The 21,728-nt window shown below is 35.6% G+C and overlaps 1 long non-coding RNA gene across 1 annotated transcript in view; it reads right to left on the bottom strand.

Moving 5' to 3' along the window:
• LOC140696628 (uncharacterized) overlaps window positions 1-21,728 on the bottom strand; it is a 229,391-nt gene that overhangs the window by 68,958 nt on the left and 138,705 nt on the right. The window lies entirely within an intron of this gene.

Genomic DNA, 21,728 nt, shown 5'->3' with positions numbered 1-21,728 from the left:
ACTGCTAATTATGTATAAGACACTGATACACTTGTCAGTTTTAAAGAATTCTTGACTAACAGTCATACTTATTTACTTCTTTTGTGGCCTTCTGTTTCAATGTTTTGAAGTGATTTTTGCTCTTTTCTCTTTTGGACAATGAACCCGAATATCTTAAATTTATTATATACTTCTTATATGCTAGGCATTCTTCTGAGTTATTTGCACTTATTAATCATTCAATAGCCCAGCCTCAAGAGATACACCTTCACAGGGAGTACCTTCTGACAGGGGAAACGACTTGGCCATGGCCACCTGGATAGTACGAGGCAGAGCTGGGACTCTAGCCCTGACAGCCTGGCCTCAGAGCCCATCACTGTGCCCTCAGCAAAGACACAGTATTCCAAAGAGACAGTTTTCAAGGAGAAAGATGTCTCTTCAATTCAGGGTACATAGACACCTCTTTCTTAGATCTACTGGGTTATGTGTATTTGCTGAATTATTGGAAGAATTCTAAAATAATTATAAAGCAAAGACTGTCATTAAAATTGATTCTCATTCAAATGTCATTGATAACACTAAAATCTTTTGCAGAAAAAAAGTTCTAAGAAGTTTCAGTAGCCGATAGGAATAACCTAATTGTTGTAAAGTTTTGTTGCCTTATATTATTAAAGAATATTTTGAATCTCTACAACTGCCCCCAGATGAGGTTGGCATTTTTAAGTGACTGGGAACAAACTGCTCCCTCTACCTTCACATTTCATGATTTTTTTGAAGAGGAAAAGAAGCAAAGGTTTCAGTTACTAAGTAAACAATCTATAAATGTACATCCTGTCTAAAGAAGCAGAGAATATGAAACCAGAGTCTCAAGACTGAAGAAAGGGCAGAAGATCACAGCTATTTTACAAACACCTTGTTCTTCTAGACAGTTTTCTTCACCTCCCCTATATCACTTTTCTCCCCCTCATTTCCCCTTCTTTTCCATAATTCATTACCTTTTCTATTTCTTTCCTCTGTGTTACATTTCTGAATCTCCTTTGCAGCTGTGAACAAAATTCTCTTAAACATGTCTCTGAATTAAAGCCGTTACAGAATTTTTTCAAAATAATAAATGTTCTTTTCCTCATACAGCTGCCTTCTTTATCTATCCCATTCTGCCCCTCTACTCTCTCTTGTCCATCTTTGCTCCTTGGTAAAATCTCCATATCTCACTCTCCGTGTATGGGAAATCACAAAGCATCTCCTTGCAACAACAACAAAAACAAACAACTCTTTACTAGAAACACCTAACTTAGGAGTTAGGAACTAGGTACGTCTTCCTTAGTGAGATGGTAATACTGTTCAAAACCCGGTATTTACTTAATAAATTCATTATCAAGCTGCTCACCATATTTAAGCACCAGTTAAAAGGAGTGAGTTTTTAAGTCCAATATTTAGGCAGAATTGAGAATTAAATCAACAGTGAAAGGGAAGAAGACAAGTAATATGAAAACTCTCGGACATGTCTACCAAGCCATGCATCAAAATAGGCACGAACATTTTGACTGAATTGTCCGTAAGGAACTAGGTGTGTCTTCTGGGTCTAATCAGTTCTGCCCAGAAAACAGCTGATATTGGCAAAGAAAAGTCAGGGTAGTTTCTTCTTGGATCCTATGAACTGGGCACTGAGGAGAACCTTTCCTAAATGTTGCTCACTTATGGAAACTTGTCCTATCCAGAAAGTAGACCAAAAGTTTGCTCACCAGAACTAAGACAACAGTAAACATCTACGGTAAATAATAAATAAGGTATTTTCTACTTTTGTGGTCAAAGTCAAAAGATGTTGATTACTAAGCCACAGGCCAAACAAGTATTCTCACCTTCCCAAATATGCAAGAAGTTCATGGTCAGTGCGTGTGTGTGTGTGTGTGTGTGTGGTGTAACAAACAGTATGATTATTTTGTCTACAGTCCTCAAGGGTCTTTGAAAGATTAAGCCTAGGACCATGAAAAATAAATACTTCCACTTCACACATAAAACAGAAATACAACTGAGTAGGGAGAACTCTCAGAAAGAACTCTATTCATGTATATTTACTTCACAAATATTTACTGGGTACTTAATATATGACTTGCAAGACACTATTACGATCTAAAAGCAAGTTTTCTTGCGTTCTCCTATTCAGTACTATGAAATGTTAACTATAATAAGATTAATAAGTCTTTTGTAACATTAGTTTGATAATCTCTTTTCAGAGTGAAATTATATTTGTACTTTTTTTGTCCAGAGAAGTAATAAACTTTCTATAACAGAACAGAAATTTGAAAAAGCCTTGTTCACAGCTGTCAAGAGATAGAGGCGGGGAGCGTATAGCTCAGGGATAGAGTGAGTGCTCAGCACGCACGAGGTCCTGGGTTCAATCCCCAGTATTTCCATTAAATAAATAAACCTAATCACCTAACTGATTGATTCACATCACAAACAGGCTCCAACGTTGTCCTTTATCCACGCTAACACTCACATAGCCAACTGAGCACAAAGTAGGAAGCCAGGAAATATCAAGACTTGCTCTCTCTTTACAGACCCCACTTTGTCCACCAACCTCAACTGTTTAAACATATGCTCTTGAAGATAAGAAAGCACACCGCCTTACAGAGATATATATGCTCCCAACGGGTACAACAGCTTCAAACTGTCACTAGGCTCTCCAAACCGCAAACAATGCTTCCACTATACAGGGAGAGCAACTGACGTATTTTAAGCAATTCTCTTGTACAATAGTTGCTTTTCTGCTGACAGTTACTCTAAGTGTCTGCCTTGGACTGAAGGTCAAGAAAACTGTGAGCTGTCACCTTTGAGGCCTCTCACCTGCTGATTCTCGTGTAACCCCTTCCCATCATCCAGAAGGGGACTCTGAGGTACCTGCAACTGTACTTTGTGCACTGGGTCCACAAGGAATCAGGATACAAGCTCTCATGTTTCACCCCTAGACTTGAATCTACATTTTAATACTTTCAAAAGAGGTATTTAACTAAGTACACTAGTACTTGTCAGTTTAAACCATGGCACTTGTTAAGGTAAGTTATACTTAATATTCAGCATGATTTCCATACCTCCAAAGACAGGAGTACATGGCACCTCTCTCTCCTTCTAGAAATGTACTCCTTCTTTAATGTGCATTGTTGATATCAGTGATTAATTTAAAGATGAAAGTAACTAATGTTTTTTAAATTCCAAAAGTGTCTGGTATTGTAATGGACAGAGCACGATTTCTGAGGTCAGGATAACTCTGGTTTGTATTCCACAGAGGACCTGTGCAGCCTTACACAACTTCACCTAATATCACTGAGATTCAATTTCTTCAATAAAATATGAGGAAAAAGATATGCAACTCGTACACTTAGTGTGGGGGAGGTTTAAGTGAGGTCAAATGCCTGGCATACTGTGAACCCACAGTAAATGTTAGCTCTTTTCCATCATGTGGGAAAAAAAACACTAAATTCATCAGCTGTATTTATCTTTGAACAACTTTTCTATTATACTTGAGAGAAATTACCAATTTTAATTATAATATAAGGAAATAAAATTTCTAAGGCAATTTTCAGGGCTTTTCATTTTCTGAAATAATACATATAGAGATTTCAGGGTATCTGAACAGCAGCAATTCAAGATGTAAGAATAATTTAAGTCCAAACAACTACTTAAGTTCTGTTATTCAAGGTTCAGTGGTAAAATGAAAAAAAAAAGTTATATATGATGTATAGTTATTGTCCTTTAAATGCCTGTTTTCCGTTATAGCATAATGAGCCTTCACTTAAAGTCAGAAAGATCTAATGTTTTCCCCAAGGTCGTGAAGAACTTAAAATTCGTCATCACTACCCACACAGAAACTAGATTTTTTTTTACTCAAATTCTAGGAGACAGTGAAAAACATCCTGTAGTAATAAAGAGCAGACCCCAGTGTCTTGTTGGAGAAGCAAGCTTAAACTACAATTTGTGAAGATCCATAGCTAGATAAACTCACAAATTTCTATCATTAATGGGGCGGGGGACTGATACAGAGATTCAAATCTCTAGACCTAGCTGACTTCAAAGAATTACAAAAGTCAAACTTACCATGAAACCCAGTTTGTAACCATGGCTAACCCAACACTACTGCGGCTGTGGAGTTGGTCATTTCTGTTTCACCTAGAGGGAAAGGCTTCTGTTTGATGCCCACCTTCCCTTTACTGCTTGCTGCCTGGGTGCTCTGCAGACGTGGGCCCAGGAGGAGGGCAGGTAAGACGTGATTCTAACTCTTGGATAACACAGTGTGACAGACTCCAGGTCCCGGGATGTCCTGCAACCAAGCTACTAAGGCTTGGGTAACACTTTCTATGCCCCTGATAGCAAATTAATATTTGAGCAAATAATGCTCAGTATGATTGCCAGTCCCTTCCAAATTGGTATGTGGACTATAGAATAATTTTTTTCTTAATTGAAGTATAGTCAGTTTACAATGTTGTGTTAGCTTTTGATGTATAGCATAGTGATTCAGTTATATATAATTATTTTTTCTTTTTCATTATAGGCTATTACAAGGTATTGAATATCACTGCTGTTTATCTATTTTATATATAATAGTTAAATTTTAAATCTTGATTCTGCCAATCAGCTATCTGGTCTAGAATATGGTACTTAACTTCCTCATCTGCAAACCAGGCAAGGCTATAGCTCCTACTGTACAGGGTTGCCAAAATGGTAAACTGAGTTAGTATCTGTAGAGCACCTCGAACACTGGCTGCTTCACAGGAGGCTTTATCATAGAGTTTCTTAAATAAAAATAGTTCCACCCCCCCAGAGATAGCACTAAGATATTCAGAAAAATAATCTTAGCTTTTTGTCAAAATCTTAAGTTCAACTACTCAGAGTCAGAAAACCAAGTTTTTTAATAACTGAAATATTATGTCTCATTTTAATAAAAGCATTAAACACCTAAATGTACACATTTAAATAAAATATGTAACTATATAAATCATATATACTATGCACTGTTTCTTATCTGTTTTATTTATTTTATTATCTGTTTTATTAAATGTGACCAATTTCAAGAACAGGTTAAAGAAGTGTTTACTCTGTGTCTGTATGCATACAACATAAATAGAATACTTCTGTATAGCTCACAGCATTTTTAATCCTACAATTAATTAGTTAAGGTTATGACTGACTTATCAACACGCCGTCTATACCACATTAACTTCAAACAGTAACAGATTTGATTTTAGAAAGTTAGTTGTGCAAAGTAGCATCATTGACTAAACAACCTCTTACACACAGAAACAAAATGGAGATGTTTTAACTTGAAATCACTTTTGTGGTCTTTAAATATTTTTTCCTTTACATTTTGTTTTTGTGACAAGATGTAGTTCCTGAATTCATTAAAATATTTTAAGAGGATGACTTATAATAAAACATAGGGCACAGGAACTTTCATAATCTACATTAGAACTTGCAATATGTTTTGCAAATGTAAACTCTCCACTCTTGTTTGCAATTAGGAGTAGTGCAGAGCCAACAACTGGCTCCAGTTTTGCTATTTGAATGAGCATCACATTTCTGCTGCTGGACAGATACTGGTGGATATTTAAAGCATCTTAGGGTATTTAGTATTTGTGTTTTTTAGTATTATATTTGAAATTAGACTATGTCTAGAAAGAGAAAAATATATAGTCATAACCTAAAAGCCAAACGAACTAAAACAATATAAAATCAGTAATTATTTCACTCAAAACCATACCAAACAACCAGTTTAGATCATTATTCATGCTTTACTCACTGAATTTACTAAATATTTGATTGAACAGACCAAATCAACATCTGATGTTTACAGTGTATAAAGCTATATGCCTCAAAAGAAATAGCTTTTCCTATGATTTATGGTCAGATTTACTGAATAACTATGTTCTCAAGTTGGTACTGAAGGAAATCAACCAAACCAGTGGTCTGGTATCATTCCTGTGCATTAGAGGGAGTATACTGCTAACTTACTCTCACTTTTAATCAATTTTTAGTTTGTTTCCTCCATAGTGAGAGCCACGTCTGACTCATCTTTCTGTCTCCCCAGAGTGTCTATCATACAGTCTGTGTAAGTAAAGTATGTGAACTCAAATGGGACAAGCAGAGAGGCCACACATGTAGCTCACTAGAGAAAGTACTGAGCAACACAGATGTGTTTAGGTTATGATCACTCTGAGATACAGGTGCACGGTATTGAACTCCTTTTTTTTTTTTTCAGTACTGGAAAGGAATAATCATATTTAGAAAAGTAATATTTTCTGATGTGGGGATACAAATTCTACTCAAAAATTTATATGGTTATTTTTCTATCTCCTCCAATAAGATGTACTTCTTGAGAATTATTATGACCCTCAACTTGAATTATTCCTTAAAACACACATATACAGTGTGTTCCTACCTCTTGGTCTGGCATTCCTTGTATAAGCTGAAAATGTTTCTCCAGCTATCAAAGTGGTCTAATACTGGATTAGAATTTGAGTTAAAATCAAAGATCTCAAGTGGCATATTTTGGGAAACATCAATAAGCTGACCTCACAGTTCAGATGTGTACACATTACACAGATACAGGTTTAGCCACATGCAGGGATGGGATTTTTATGCCTACATTAGTCACTGACACTAAAGACCAATGCCAAACTCTTATTAATAGCCACAGCATAGGATACAGTCTGCCTGAATACAATAAATAGTATAATACTGCCTGCTTCATTGCAAGGACATCCTGAAAACAAGTGCACGTAAGTGTTATTTTCAATAATTAGAAAATTGTCGCAGCAATCCAGCAGACATGGGATAAGGGCCTGAACTGTTATAACAGCATTGAGATTGGAGAGAAGTAGACCATTTTGAGACACAGGTCATAGAACTGACAGATCTTGGTGGTCCACTGGATGTAGGAAAAAGAAAGGAATCAGTTTCACACTTGACAGCATGTGTGGACAGCGGCACCATTTACTGAGATCAGGAGCACAGAAAGAGAAGCAGATTCGCAGCTTGGAAGGAAGGAAGAAGACTGAGAAGGTAAGTGTAGTTTGGGATGTGTTGGAGGTGTGCATGCAAATGAGGCTATCCAATAAATAGAATAAGGAGCTAGACTGGGAGAACAAATCTGGAGATAATAGAACACAGGCAATCACTGAAGCCAGGAGTGTGTCTAAGATCACTCCAGAAGATGATGTAGAGTAAGAAGAGGGACAAGCACAGGAAAATGGTTCTCTATATCATTAAACTGGTCTCTAAGAGATGTTGCCTTACTGAAACTTCGAAATATTGAAAATATGCACTTTGATAGCATTAAGTGATGTTGTTTAACAATGGTAAGTTGGTAAGACTGTAAATTAATTTTGCTTTCTAACCTTTTCAACATCCTTTTGTTTCACAGTGTGGTTTCCTCAAGTTACCACACACATAGCTCCCTGGGCTGTGGAGGCCAGTCAGTTTCACTTTATGCCACACAAACAAGCATGAGGCATGAGGTTAAGTCCTAACCACATATCTTGTTATTTCTTGTGTTTTAGAAAACACATACCTGCACAATCAAGTGATTCAATTGGAATTACAAACATCTTCTAATTTTTCACAGATAAAATTACCTGGGGAAATGAATGTGATACTTGTTTCACAGTTGCCCATTTTTAAACTTCCTCTCCAGTTTTTCCACATTGGCCAACAAGAAAAGTAGTAACTGATTTGGGTTTTTGTTTTGGCAAGACCTTTAAGAGTATTCAGGACCTCACCAATCATAGTATCTTATCTCTTAAAGAACTGTTATCCAAAATATACAAAGAACTCTTAAAATTCAACAAGAAGAAAATGAAGAATCTGATGAAAAATGGGTATAATCTCAACTCGGGGCCAAGATGGCGGAGTAGAAGGACGCTCATAGCTCACCCTCTCCCACAAATACACCAAAACTCACATCCATGGACCCACCCAGCCAACCAGAGCACCTGCTGAACTCCAACAGAACATCGCCCTCTTCAAAAGACAAGGACGCCATGAATCTGGTAGGAGAAAAGGAAAAAAGAAAGAAGAAAAAGCAAAACAGTGTGGGACCGGTCCTGCAGGGAGGGAGTGGCAAAGGAGGAATAGTGCTCATTTGCTGAATCTCCCCCTCTTCAACGGAGAGGCCAGTGGGATGGAGGGGGAGCCTCCAAGGCTCAGATCTGCCCGGAGCACCCCTTGACTGACACAACTAAGTTAAACAGGCACAAAGGGTCCCTGTGACACCCAGCCTGAGATGAAAGCCGGCAGCTAGGGGACAGGACAGGCTGCCTGAGCAGGGTAGAGGACTGGGACAGCTGCACTGAGGCAGCCCCAGGGGACTGCAGGGTGCTGCACGCCCTGGCTGGGCGGGGATACAGAGCAGAACAACCGGGGTCCCTCATGAACTACATAAAAAAAAAAACGCAACACTGCTGGTGCAACTTGGGAGGAGGGGCACCATAGCCTTTGTCTCCTCAGACCCGCAGCACCATTACTGGCGCTTCTAGGAGAAAAAAGGCAGGGCGCAGCCACAGCCACCATATCCTCTTGTGCACAGCGCTCGGGTAGGGGCAGGGCCAAGACCTGAATCAGCACCCAGGGGGCTATGCAACCTCCTAGGCGGGACTGAGATTTGTTTACAGCACAAGGCAGATAGGATCTTTCTGCCCTGGTACCCCAGAGAACTTGCACTGCCAAGACAAACAAGGAGCTGAGTTTGGGCATAGAGCATGGGCGAGAATGTTCTGAGGTCTTCCCCGAGCCCGCCTATGGAGTGCCGACCCAAGGCAAAGCAGGCAGCTGCAAAGAGCAGCAGAGCAACTGGCGCTGGGAGAGGGCGGATGGCCATCCACCTTCCTGGCAGGAGCACAGCACCTGACTGCGTTACTGAGAGGGGGCGCGATCCACCCACCTACACACCCCCCTCAACCAGCGCAGCATCTGACTGCGGCATCCGGGAGGGGGAGTGACCTGCCCGCCCACCATGTAAGAGCTCAGAACCTGACCCAGTGTTGGGAGAGGGTGCAACCTACTTGCCAACAGGCACTGGGAGCAGCACAGACAAGGGCACCAACAGAGGGCCTCTGGAAACAGCAAGCTCAGTTCATGAAACAGGGGGAAGACAGAAAGACTCCTTGATAAAATAATTAAGAGTGTACAGTCTCCACGAGAACACATCTTTTTTTTTTAATCTTTTATCTGTTCTATTTTCTATTACCTTTTTTAATCTTTACTTTTTGAACAATTGTATATGTCTACAGTTTTAATCCCTTTAAAATTTTTCTTTTAAAATCTTTTTATTATTACTATTTTTAAAAATTCATTTTTATTTCTCTTGGTTTTGATCTCCGGTTATTCATTATACGCAGGTTTCAAATATTGTTTTTTGATTTTTTTTCCTTTTTTTAAGGTTTTTAAAAGATGTCTTAACTAAATTGCCATCCTGCTTCAACTTCCTCTTCTATTATTGACTACACACTGTTTTCAAACCTTTTTTCCTCCCTTCTTTAAAAATTCTCCGTTGTTTTATCTTTTTAAAAGATCTCCAGTTACTGATTATACACAGGTCTCAAATATTATTTTCTTTTCTCCTTTTTTTAAGGTTTTTAAAAGACATCTCAATTCAATTGCTATTCTGCTTCAACTTGCTCTTCTATTATTGATTACACACTGTTTTCAAAACTTTTTTTCTCCATTCTTTTAAAATTCTTTTTTTTTTAAGTTTTAATCCTCCATAGGCTTTAGATAGATAAATAAATAAACTCCTTAAGGACCACAATAGATAACTGATACTCCTTAAGCCACAGTGCCAGAAAGATATGAACAATATGAAGAAACAGAGGAACCATTCCCAATTAAAAGAGCAAGAGAAATTCCCTGAAAGCACAATCAAGGAAATAGACATTGATGGCCTACTAGATCAAGATTTCAAACAAGGACTGATCAAAGTATTGAAGGAACTAAAAGAGATAGTGTTTAGAGATATAAAATATGTCAAAAATGAAATTGAAGCTATAGAGAAGAGCAAAGTAGAATTAGTAAACTCATTGGCTGAAATGAGAGCTGACCTAAAGGCTGTACAAAGCAGGCTAGATAATGCAGAGGAATGAATTAGTGACCTAGAAGACAGGACTACAGAAAGCAGCCAATCAGAGCAGCTGAGAGAAAAACAAATTAAAAAACAATGAAAACAATATAAGGGACCAATGGGATAATATAAAGCGTGCCAATCTATGCATAATAGGGTTTTCAGAAGGGGAAGAAAGAACAAAGGGGATTGAAAAGGTATTGGAAGAAATCATGACTGAAAATTTCCCAAACCTAAAGAAGGAATCAGATATCCAAGTGGAGGAAGTTCAGAGGGTCCCAAACAGAAAGAACCCAAACAGATCCACACCAAGACATCATAATCAAGATGGCCAGAGTCAAGGATAAAGAAATGATCCTAAAGGCAGCAAGAGAAAAACAAAGAGTAAGTTACAAGGGAACCCCCAAAAGGCTCTCAGCTTATTTCTCTATACAAATACTACAGGCCAGAAGGGAGTGGCAAGATATATTCAAAGTCCTGAAAGAAAAAAAGATGCAGCCTAGGATACTTTATCCAGGAAGGCTATCCCTTAGAATAGAAGGAGAGATAAAGAATTTCACAGACAAGGAAAAACTAAAAGAGTTTAGCAACACTAAACCCATGCTAAAAGAAATACTGACAGGTCTACTCTAAATAGAAAAGAAGCAGGATGCAACAAAAATGAGAAACCCATAACTGGAAAGGTGATAACTATCATGAATTACAAATAGATTAAACACAAAATTGTAAAAGAAGACATCTAAATCATTAAGAGTGGGAGAGGGAAGCAAGAAAATATAGTTTTTTTTTTTCTTTTTTAAATTTTTTTGTTCTCGGTAGGATAGGTTTGAGCTTATATTACTATCTGTTTAATACAAAGAGTTATAGTAATGGGTTAACAGACTTACAAAAAAGGGTAACCACAAGCCAAAAACTTACAAGTGTGTTACAAAAACTAAATAAAATCCAAGATAATACAAAGGAAAATTACCAAACCACAAAAAGAAGAAGAAAGGAACAAAGAGGAAATACCAAATCAACTGCAAAAATGAGTTCAAAATGGCAATAAACACACACCTATCATTAATTACCATGAATGTTAATGGACTAAATGCTCCAGTTAAAAGACATAGAGTGGCAGACTGGATAATAAAGCAAGAACCTTCAATATGCTGCATACAAGAGACCCACTTTAGAGAGAAGGACACATATAGATTGATAGTGAAAGGATGGAAAAGGATATTCCATGCAAACGGAAAACCCGAAAAAGCAGGTGTAGCAGTACTGATTTCATACAAAATAGACTTTAAAACAAAGGCCATAAAGAAAGATAAAGGAGGACATTTTATAATGATTAAAGGAGTAATATAAGACGAGGATATTACACTCCTTAATATACATGCACCCAACATAGGAGCACCTAAGTACATAAAATAGTTACTAACAGAGATAAAGGGGGAAATTGATGGAAAGACAACCATTGTCAGAGATTTTAACACCGCACTAACATCACTAGATGGATCTTCTGGACAGAAAATAAATAGACAAGAGACAAATTAAATGATACAATAGAAAAATTAGATTTGATGGATATTTTCAGAGAATTACACCCCGCAAAAATAGGATATACATTCTTTTCAAGTGCACATGGAACATTTTCTAGGATTGACCATGTACTTGGGCATAAAAGAAGCCTTAACAATTTTAAGAAGATAGAAATTATCTCAAGCATCTTTACTGACCACAATGCCATGAAACTAGAAATCAACAAGAGACACAAAGGAGGGGGAAAAAAGGCTAGCAAGGAGATTAAACAACATGCTATTAAAAAACCAATGGGTCAATGAGGACATCAAAGTTGGAATTAAAAAATACCTTGAGACAAATGAAAATGAAAACACAACCACACAAAATTTATGGGACACAGCAAAGGCAGTGCTAAAAGAGAGAAGTTTATAGCGATATAGGCCTTCCTCAAAAAAGAAGAACAATCTCAAATAAACAAGTTAACCTACCAGCTAAAAGAATTAGAAAAATAAGAGCAAAAACACCCAAAAGTCAGCAGAAGGAAGGAAATAATAACTATCAGGGAGGAAATAAATAAAATAGAGATTTAAAAAAAAAATAGAAAAAAATCAATAAAACCAAAAGCTGGTTTTTTGAAAAAGTAAATAAAATTGACAAACCTCTGGCCAAACTCACAATGAAGAAAAAAGAAAGAGCACAAATAAGCAGAATAAGAAAGGAAAATGGAGAATTTACAACAAGTAACATAGAAATACAGAATATCATACGAGAATATTATGAAAAACTATATGGAACCAAACTGGATAACCTAGAGGAGATGGACAAGTTTCTGGAAATATACAGTCCACCAAGACTGAATCAAGAAGAAGCTGACCACTTGAACAAACTGATCACTAGAAATGAAATCAAAATAGCAAAAAAAAAAACCCCTCCCTACAAATAAAAGTCCAAGACCAGATGGCTTCACCGGGGAATTCTACCAAACATACAAAGAAGAACTCATACCAATCCTTCTCAAACTCTTCCAGGAGATTGAAAAGAAGGGAATACTCCCAAACTCATTCTATGAAGCCACTATCACCCTGATACCAAAATCAGGCAAAACCACCACCAAAAAAGATAATTACAGACCAGTATCACTGATGAACATAGATTCAAAACTCCTTACCAAAATATTAGCAAGTAGAATCCAACAGCGCATAAAAAAGATTATACATCATGACCAAGTGGGGTTCATCCCAGGGACACAAGGATGGTTCAACATATGCAAATCAATCAATGTAATACATCACATCAACAAGAGAAAGGACAAAAATAGATGCAGAAAAAGCATTTGATAAAATTAAACACCCATTTATGATTAAAAAAAAAAACTCACCAAAGTGGGTATAGAGGGGACATATCTCAACATAATAAAAGCTATAGATGACAAACCTACAGCCAGCATAGTACCCAATGGTGAAAAACTAAAATCTGGGACAAGACAAGGCTGTCCACTCTCACCACTCCTATTCAACATAGTCTTGGAAGTCCTAGCCACAGCAATCAGGCAGGAGAGAGAAATAAAAGGGATCTAAATTGGAAAAGAAGAGGTGAAAGTGTCACTACATGCAGATGACATGATACTATATATAGAAAACCCTAAAAGGTCCACATAGAAACTACTAGAAATAATTGAAGAATTCAGCAAGGTAGCAGGTTATAAGATTAATGTTCAAAAATCAGTTGCATTTCTTTACACTAACAATGAATCAACAGAAAAAGAAAGTAAAGAAACAATCCCCTTTAAAATACAACTCAAAGTTATAAAATACCTAGGAATAAATCTAACCAAGGAGGTGCAAGACTTATACACGGAAAACTATAAAACACTGATTAAGAAAATTAAAGAAGAAAATTTAAAAAATGGAAAGATATCCCATGCTCCTGGATTGGAAGAATGAATATTGTTAAAATGGTCATACTGCCCAAGGCAATCTACAGATTTAATGCAATTCCTATCAAATTACCCAGGACATATTTCACAGAACTAGAACAAATCATAATAAAATTTATATGGAACCACAGAAGACCTAGAATTGCCAAAACATTACTGAAGAAAAAGAAAGAGGCTGGAGGAATAACTCTCCCAGACTTCAGATAATACTATAGAGCTATAGTAATCAAATCAGCATGGTATTGGTATAAAACAGACATATGGGCCAATGGAACAAAATAGAGAGCCCAGAAATGAACCCACAAACTTTTGGTCAACTAATCTTAAACAAAGGAGGCAAGAATATACAATGGAATAAAGACAGTCTCTTCAGAAAATGGTGTTGGGAAAACTGGACAGTAGCATGTAAAGCAATGAAGCTATAACACTCCCTTACACCACACACAAAAATAAACTCAAAATGGATCAAAGACTTAAACAGAAGACAAGATACAATAAACCTCCTAGAAGAAAATATAGGCAAAACATTACCTCATATACATATCAAAAAATGTTCTCCTAGGGCAGTCTACCCAAGCAATAGAAATAAAAGCAAGAATAAACAATGGGACCTAATGAAACTTACAAGTTTCTGCAGAGCAAAGGAAACCATAAGTAAAACAAAAAGACAACCTATGGAATGGGAGAAAATTTTTGCAAATGAAACTGACAAAGGCTTGATCTCCAGAATATATAAGCAGCTCATATGACTTAATAAGAAAAAAACAAACAACCCACTCCAAAAATGGGCAAAAGACCTAAACAATCAATTCTCCAAGGAAGACATACAAATGATCAATAGGCACATGAAAAAATGCTCAATATCACTAATTATCAGAGAAATGCAAATCAAAACTACAATGAGGTATCATCTCACACCAGTCAGAATGGCCATCATTCAAAAGTCCACAAATGACAAACGCTGGAGAGGCTGTGGAGAAAAGGGACCCCTCCTACACTGCTGGTGGGAATGCAGTTTGGTGCAGCCACTGTGGAAAACAGTATGGAGATTCCTCAAAAGACTAGGAATAGACTTACCATATGACCCAGGAATCCCACTCTTGGGCATATATTCAGAAGGAACCCTACTTCAAAAAGACACCTGCACCCCAATGTTCATAGCAGCACTATTTATAATAGGTAAGACATGGAGACAGCCTAAATGCCCATCAACAGATGACTGGATAAAGAAGTGGTGGTATATTTATGCAATGGAATACTATTCAGCCATAAAAACCGACAACATAACGCCATTTGCATCAACATGGATATTCCTGGAGAATGTCGTTCTATGTGAAGTAAGCCAGAAAGGGAAAGAAAAATACCATATGAGATCACTCAAATGTGAATCTTAAAAAGAAAAAAAACATAAAATACATAACAGAAACAGACTCATTGTCAGAATACAAACTTGTGGTTCCAAGGAGGCGGGGGGTGGGAAGGGACAGACTGGGATTGCAAAACGTAGAAGATAAACAAGATTATACTGTATAGCACAGGGAAATATATACAAGATCTTGTGGTAGCTCACAGTGAAAAAACAATGTGACAATGATGTATGTTCATGTATAACTGAAAAATTGTGCTCTACACTGGAATTTGACACAACATTGTAAAATGACTATGACTCAATAAAAAATGTTTTAAAAAATGGGTATAATCTGAACAGACACCTCACCAAAGAAGCTGACAAATAAATATTTGAAGAAATGTTCAACAGCATATGTTATTAGGGAATTTCAAATTAAAACAACAGTGACATTACTATATACCTAGGTAAAATGTCAAAATCCAAAACACTGACACTAAAGGATGTGGAGCAATACAAACTCTCATTCTTTGCTGGTGAGAATGCAAAATGATAGTCACTTTGGAAGACCATTTGGCATTTTGTACAAAATGGAACATACTATTACTATATGATCCAGCAATCATTGTTTGTTGGTATAAATCCAAATGAACTGAAAAATTATGTCCACAAAAGCCTAAATATAGATACTTAAAGCAGTTTTATTCATAATTGCCAAAATGTGGAATGAATCAAGATGTCTTTCAGTAGGTGAGTGGATAAATAAATTGTGGTACATCCCGAAAATGAAAAATTATTTACTGGAAAAAAAGAAACAAGCAATCAAGCCATGAAAAGACAGGTAGGAAACCAATGTATATTACTAAGTGAAATAATTCAATCTTAAAAGACTCACACTGCATGATTCCAACTACATGACAATCTTGAAAAAGCAAAACTATGGAGATAGTAAAACATTAGTAGTTGCCACGGGTTGTAGGGAGAAAGGGTGAGCAGGCAGAGTACAGAGGATTTTTAGGGCAGTGAAACTATTTTTGCATGATATTACAACATTTGTCAAAGCCAGAAAATGTACAACACCAAGAGTAAACCCTAATATAAACTCTGGACTTTTGGTGATAATGATGTGTTAATGTACATTCACCAATTGTAGTTGATATAGTTGATAGCGGAGGAGGCTGTACATGTATAGAGAGAGGGACTACATGGGAACTTGGTACTTTCCACCCAATTTTGCTGTGAAGCTAAAATTACTCTAGAAAATAAATTTTATTAATTAAAAAAGGAAAAAAACTATTTCTGTATTCAATTAATATAGAAATGCCTGCACTTGCAATTGTGTTATTTTCTTCAAAAATAAAACAAACAAAAAATCCTGGTTATTCACCTACAACATTATTTGCCATTTTAACTTTGTTAAAATCAATCTGTTTTTATACAATATTAAGATAATTACTTCCAAATATTTGACATTCCATAATTGTTGGTTTCTTAAGGAATATATATCTTCATTGGTTTTAAATATTTTACAACATTCCTTTTTCTTTTAGGGTAAAGTGTCTCTGTATTTCTTCTTGTGTTTTGAAATAGTTCACCTTCAAATACACACAGCTGAGTGGTATATTCCTCTATATCTTATAAAATGTACTAGAAATTAAATTTTTACCAGTCCCTAATCCCTGAAGTATACAAACAAGAGCTTTATAAATCAACCTATGCTAGTTAATAGTTTTCTTCTGTAAACTCCTACTTGCCTTAGGTTCTTGCTTTATTGTGAAGCACAAGAAAGCAGAAAAATTAGAAGTATCAATATATCACTGCAGATCTGTAGAAATCAACTTATAGATTAACATTCATCATTTTTATTTCCATGGGGTAGCAATTAATCATTAAAAGTAACCAAGTTTGAATCTTAGTCATTCCATCATTTGTTTTCTTCATTGCTATGACTGACTCAAAATGGAAATAAAAATACTGACCTAATTTTTAGCTCTTATTCTAAGTCTCTGGACACATACTTACAACCTCCAAATGATACAGAATTTCAATTCTATCATTAAAATGTGACCTCAAGAAAATTTCCAGAACAGTATCAAGTAACAAATATGACATATATGCACAAAGAGAGAGAGATTGTATATGAGAACAAGATAAAAAAGAAATTCAAAAATCTTCTTTTACCAGTATTTCCGCAAGTAAAAACAAAAGCAAAAATTAATATTAAATAAAATGGAGATTAAATGGATAAAGATACATTATCTAACATAATCTCAGTTTAAAATAAAATCTTGTAAAGATGTTGATTTTCTGTGGCATCCTATGTGTCTTTCTTCCAGTTTGCTAAGTTTTGATGAGATGAGACAGTGGAGGCAGAAGTGATGATTACCAAGAGAGGAGGGGTATGGCTGGCATTAAAGTGCATAGACAGGGATGAGTTCGGATTTTTAGATTAATCATGTTTTACAGAAATAAAGAAAAATTTGGTACAAAATTCTTCTCTTTCTTTTTGGTCCCACAGCATTCACATTTGTGTTGTATTATGGTTTGAAATACGTAGAAAATACTGAATAAAATGTTTATATCCTATCTAGATCTACTGTCCATGAATGAGACTATCTACAATATCATATAGTTCAATTAATTAACTCAATGTCTGAATGAAACTGTCTTAAAAAATACAGTAGCTATTCTCTGGTTCTTTAAAAACTTGACATTGTCTACCTAGCATCCTTTCTTTGAGGACTCTACCCCAACCCCATCCACAGTATTGTTTAGTCATGTGATTTGAATTGTGTGTACTGCTAACCTATGTACCCTCCCTATTCCTAGACTCATTGGAAGTTCCTCTTTGGGCCTACCTTCACCCATGATGACTTGTTCAAAAGGGAGAGATGTGACCAAGGCCAAGTCTTCCCAGAATTTTAGCAAAAATATCATATGATTTTAGAAATATGCAGGTTATACAAAGAATCTTTAAGCTTTGTGAAACAATGTAAAGGAAAAATTGAATACAGGGAAAAGCACACAATATTTCTGTTATGGATAAGACTCAAAATTGATAAAACATTCTCTCCAAATTAATTCATACATACTATTCATCTGGGCCAAAATAAACTTAAAAATACTTAAGACCAGAATGTTCAGTTTATCTGAAAGGATAAACACATGATAGTAGTTCAGATGGAACAGATGGATTAGATTTAAAAGTAAAAAATGCAGAAGTATTAGGAAAACTGTTAAGAGCAAGTAGTATCTAAGTCTCGAAGTGGAAAGCTTCTGGTTTGACATCAAAAGATCATAAAGCATAAAAAATAGAGAGTTGACTATGTATTTCTATGGAAGGATATACAAAATCAAAAGACAAATGAATCACTGAAGATAGATATTTAAAACCTATGTGAGAGATATAGAGATAATAGTCATAATATACAAAGAAATAGCACATATGACAAACATACAAAAAACTCCACAGGAATAAATGGTTGCATGACATGAAAAGGCAATTCCAAAGAAAATCAATGACTAATAATCATGTAAAAGATGACCAACAAAAATACCAATTGATGTGATATCATCTTTTATCCATCAGAGTAACAAAGATATAAAAACACTGGCAATGCCAAGTTTTGAGGAGTGTATAAGGAAATAAGTTTTCTCATATATTTTTGGTGGTATTGTAAATTAGTTCAATATTTTGGGATGGCAATATTTATTGTAACATTACAATCACAGCAAAAATATTCTCAAACCACTGAAATGTCCAGCAAGAGAGACTTAGTTAACAAACTAAGATATAACAATAAAATGAATATCAAATATTCATTAAAACATATGAGATCTTTATAATTTTATGTGAAAAGAAATTCCTACCATATTATAGAGTAAGAAACATAAATTACCAAAATGGTTATAAAATCATCTTAAGAAAGACATGAGCAGCCATTGCTGACTTCAAAAATGGAAGGCAATGAATGTGGGCAGTCTTTAGAAGCTGTGAAAGGACTATAACCCTCAGTTATACTAGTCCTTAAGGGGAAAAGTGTCCTGTGTTATCAGAGATCCCTATATGGTATAGCTTCCAGGAATGCATTCTAGACATAAACAAGGACTGTCTCTACTATTCCAGGAAGTGGAAAGACAACAAATCAGCATTTGAGTGAACACTGCAATGTACCCTATAAGGAACCACTGGGTCAGGGTACAAGGCAAATGATGATTCTAATAGAACTAGGGGGAAAGTACCAAACAGAATTTAATACACTGCTTCCTAACTTATCTTTGTTTATGATTCTGTAAGGGGCTAACTGTTTCCCTTAATTCTATAATGAATAAGAATTAGAGGAGACAGGAGGAACAGGAATAATTTGGCTTTCAGTGAATTCTCAGTAAATGATTACTGAACTGCAAAAAATAAAATAGACAAAGTTGATATATCTTTAGTTAGACTCACCAAGAAAAAAAGAGAGGACTCAAATAAATGAAATCAGAAATGGAAGAGATGTCATAACTTGTAACACAGAAATATCAAAAAATAGATACTACAACAACCATATGCTAACAAATTGGACCTAGAATAAATAAATTCCTAAAAACAATCTTCTACGGCTGAATCATGAAAAACAGAAAATTTGAAAAGACCCACTACTAGCAAGGAGACTGAATCAGTAATCAAAAACCTCCCAACAAACAAAAGTTCAGGATGAGATGGCTTCACTGGTGAATTCTACCAAATATTCAAAGAAGAATTAATGCCAATCCTTCTCAAACTCTTCCAAAAAAACAGAAGAGAAGGGAATACTTCCAAACTCATTTTACAAAGTCAGCATAATCCTGATACCAAAACCAGACAAGGACACCACAAGAAATATTACAGGCCAGTATTCCTGATGAACATAGTTGCAAAAATCCTCAACAAAATATTAACAAGCCAAATTCAACAGCCCATTAAAAGGATCATACACCATAAACAACTGAGATCTATCCCAGGGATGGAAGGATGGTTCAACATTTGCAAATCAATGTGATACACTACATTAACAAAATGAAGGATAAAAATCATATGATCAACTCAATCGACACAAAAAAAGTATTTGACAAAATTCAACATCCACTTATGATAACAATTCTCAACAAAGTGGGTACAGAGGAAACATACTTCAACATAATAAAAGCCATATATGATAAACTTGTGGCTAACATCATACTCAATAATGAAAACCTAAAAGCTTTTCCTCAAAGATCAGAAACAAGACAAGAATGCCCAGTTTCACTACTTTTATTCAAAATAGTATTGAAAGTCCTAGCCACAGCATTTAGGCATAATAAAGAAATAAAAGGCATATAAATTAGAAAAAATACTAAAACTGTTACTCTTTGCAGATGACATAATATTATATATGGAGAACCCTAAAGACTCCACCAAAAAACTGTCAGAATAAATACATTTAGTAAAGTTGCAGGATAGAAAACCAATATACAGAAATCTGTTGCATTTCTATACACTAATGACAAATTACCATAAAAATTAAGAAAATAATTCCATTTAAAATTATATCCAAAAAAATAAAGTACCTAGGGGAAAAGTATTTTTATTATTCACTGAAATACACTGAAAACTGTAAAACATTGGTGAAAGAAACTGAAGGCACAAATATATGGAAAGATATTCTATGTTCATGGATTGGAAGAATTAATATTGTTAAATTCAAAGCAATCTACAGATTCAATGCAATCCCTATCAAAGTTCCAATGACATATATACACAATGGAATATTATTCAGTCATAAAAAAGAAGGAAATCTTGTCATTTGTAACAACATGGACAGACCTTGCGGGTATTATGCTAAGTGAAATAAGTTAGACAGAAAAAAACAAATATCAAATTGTATCACCTACATATGGAATCTGAAAGCCAAAAAACTCCAAAAAAACAAGCTCATAATACAGAGAAAAGATTAGCGGTTGCCAGAGGCGGGGAGTGGACGTGGGCAAAACTGATGAAGGGGATCCAAAGGTACAAGCTTCCAGTAAAATAAATGAGTCTTGAGGATGTTACGTACAGCATGGCAACTAAGGTTAATAATACTGTATTGCATATTTGAAAGTTGCCACAAGAGTAGATCTTAAAAGTTCTCATCACAAGAAAAAAATTCTGTAACTATGTATAGTGACAGATGTTAACTAGGCTTATTGTGGTGATCATTTTGCAATATACACAAATTTCAAGTCATTATATTGTACATCTTCCTAAAAGAAAACAAAGGCAAAACATTTTCAGACATAAGTTTTAGCAATGTTCTCCTAGGGCAGTCTACCCACACAATAGAAATAAAAGCAAAAGTAAACAAATGAAACCTAATTAAATGTATAAGCCTTTGCACAGTAAAGGAAACCATAAACAAAACAAAAAGACAACCTACAGAATGGGAGAAAATATTTGCAAACCAGAAGACTGACAAGGGCTTAATTTTCAGAATATATAAACAGCTCATACAACTTAATAACAAAACAAACAACCCAACCCAAAAATGGCCAGAAGACCTGAACAAGCAATTCTTCAATGAAGACATACAAGTGGCCAATAGGCACATGAAAAAAGTTGTAGTACAGTTATGCAATAGAATACTACTCAGCTATAAAAAAGAATAAAATAATGTCATTTGCAGCAACATGGATGGACCTGGAGATTGTCATTCTAAGTGAAGTAAGCCAGAAGGAAAAATACTACACGATATCACTCATGTGGATTCTAACAAAAAGACACAAATGAACTAACAGAATAGAAACAAACTCACAGACATAGAAACAAACTTGTGGTTACCAAGGGGAAGAGGGTGGGAAGGGATAAACTG

This window comes from Vicugna pacos, chromosome 5 (assembly GCF_048564905.1).
Source record: "Vicugna pacos chromosome 5, VicPac4, whole genome shotgun sequence".
Classification (NCBI taxonomy): Eukaryota; Metazoa; Chordata; class Mammalia; order Artiodactyla; family Camelidae; genus Vicugna; species Vicugna pacos.
Note: the sequence above shows the minus strand (reverse complement) of the source record. Positions and strands in the feature narration are given on the sequence as shown.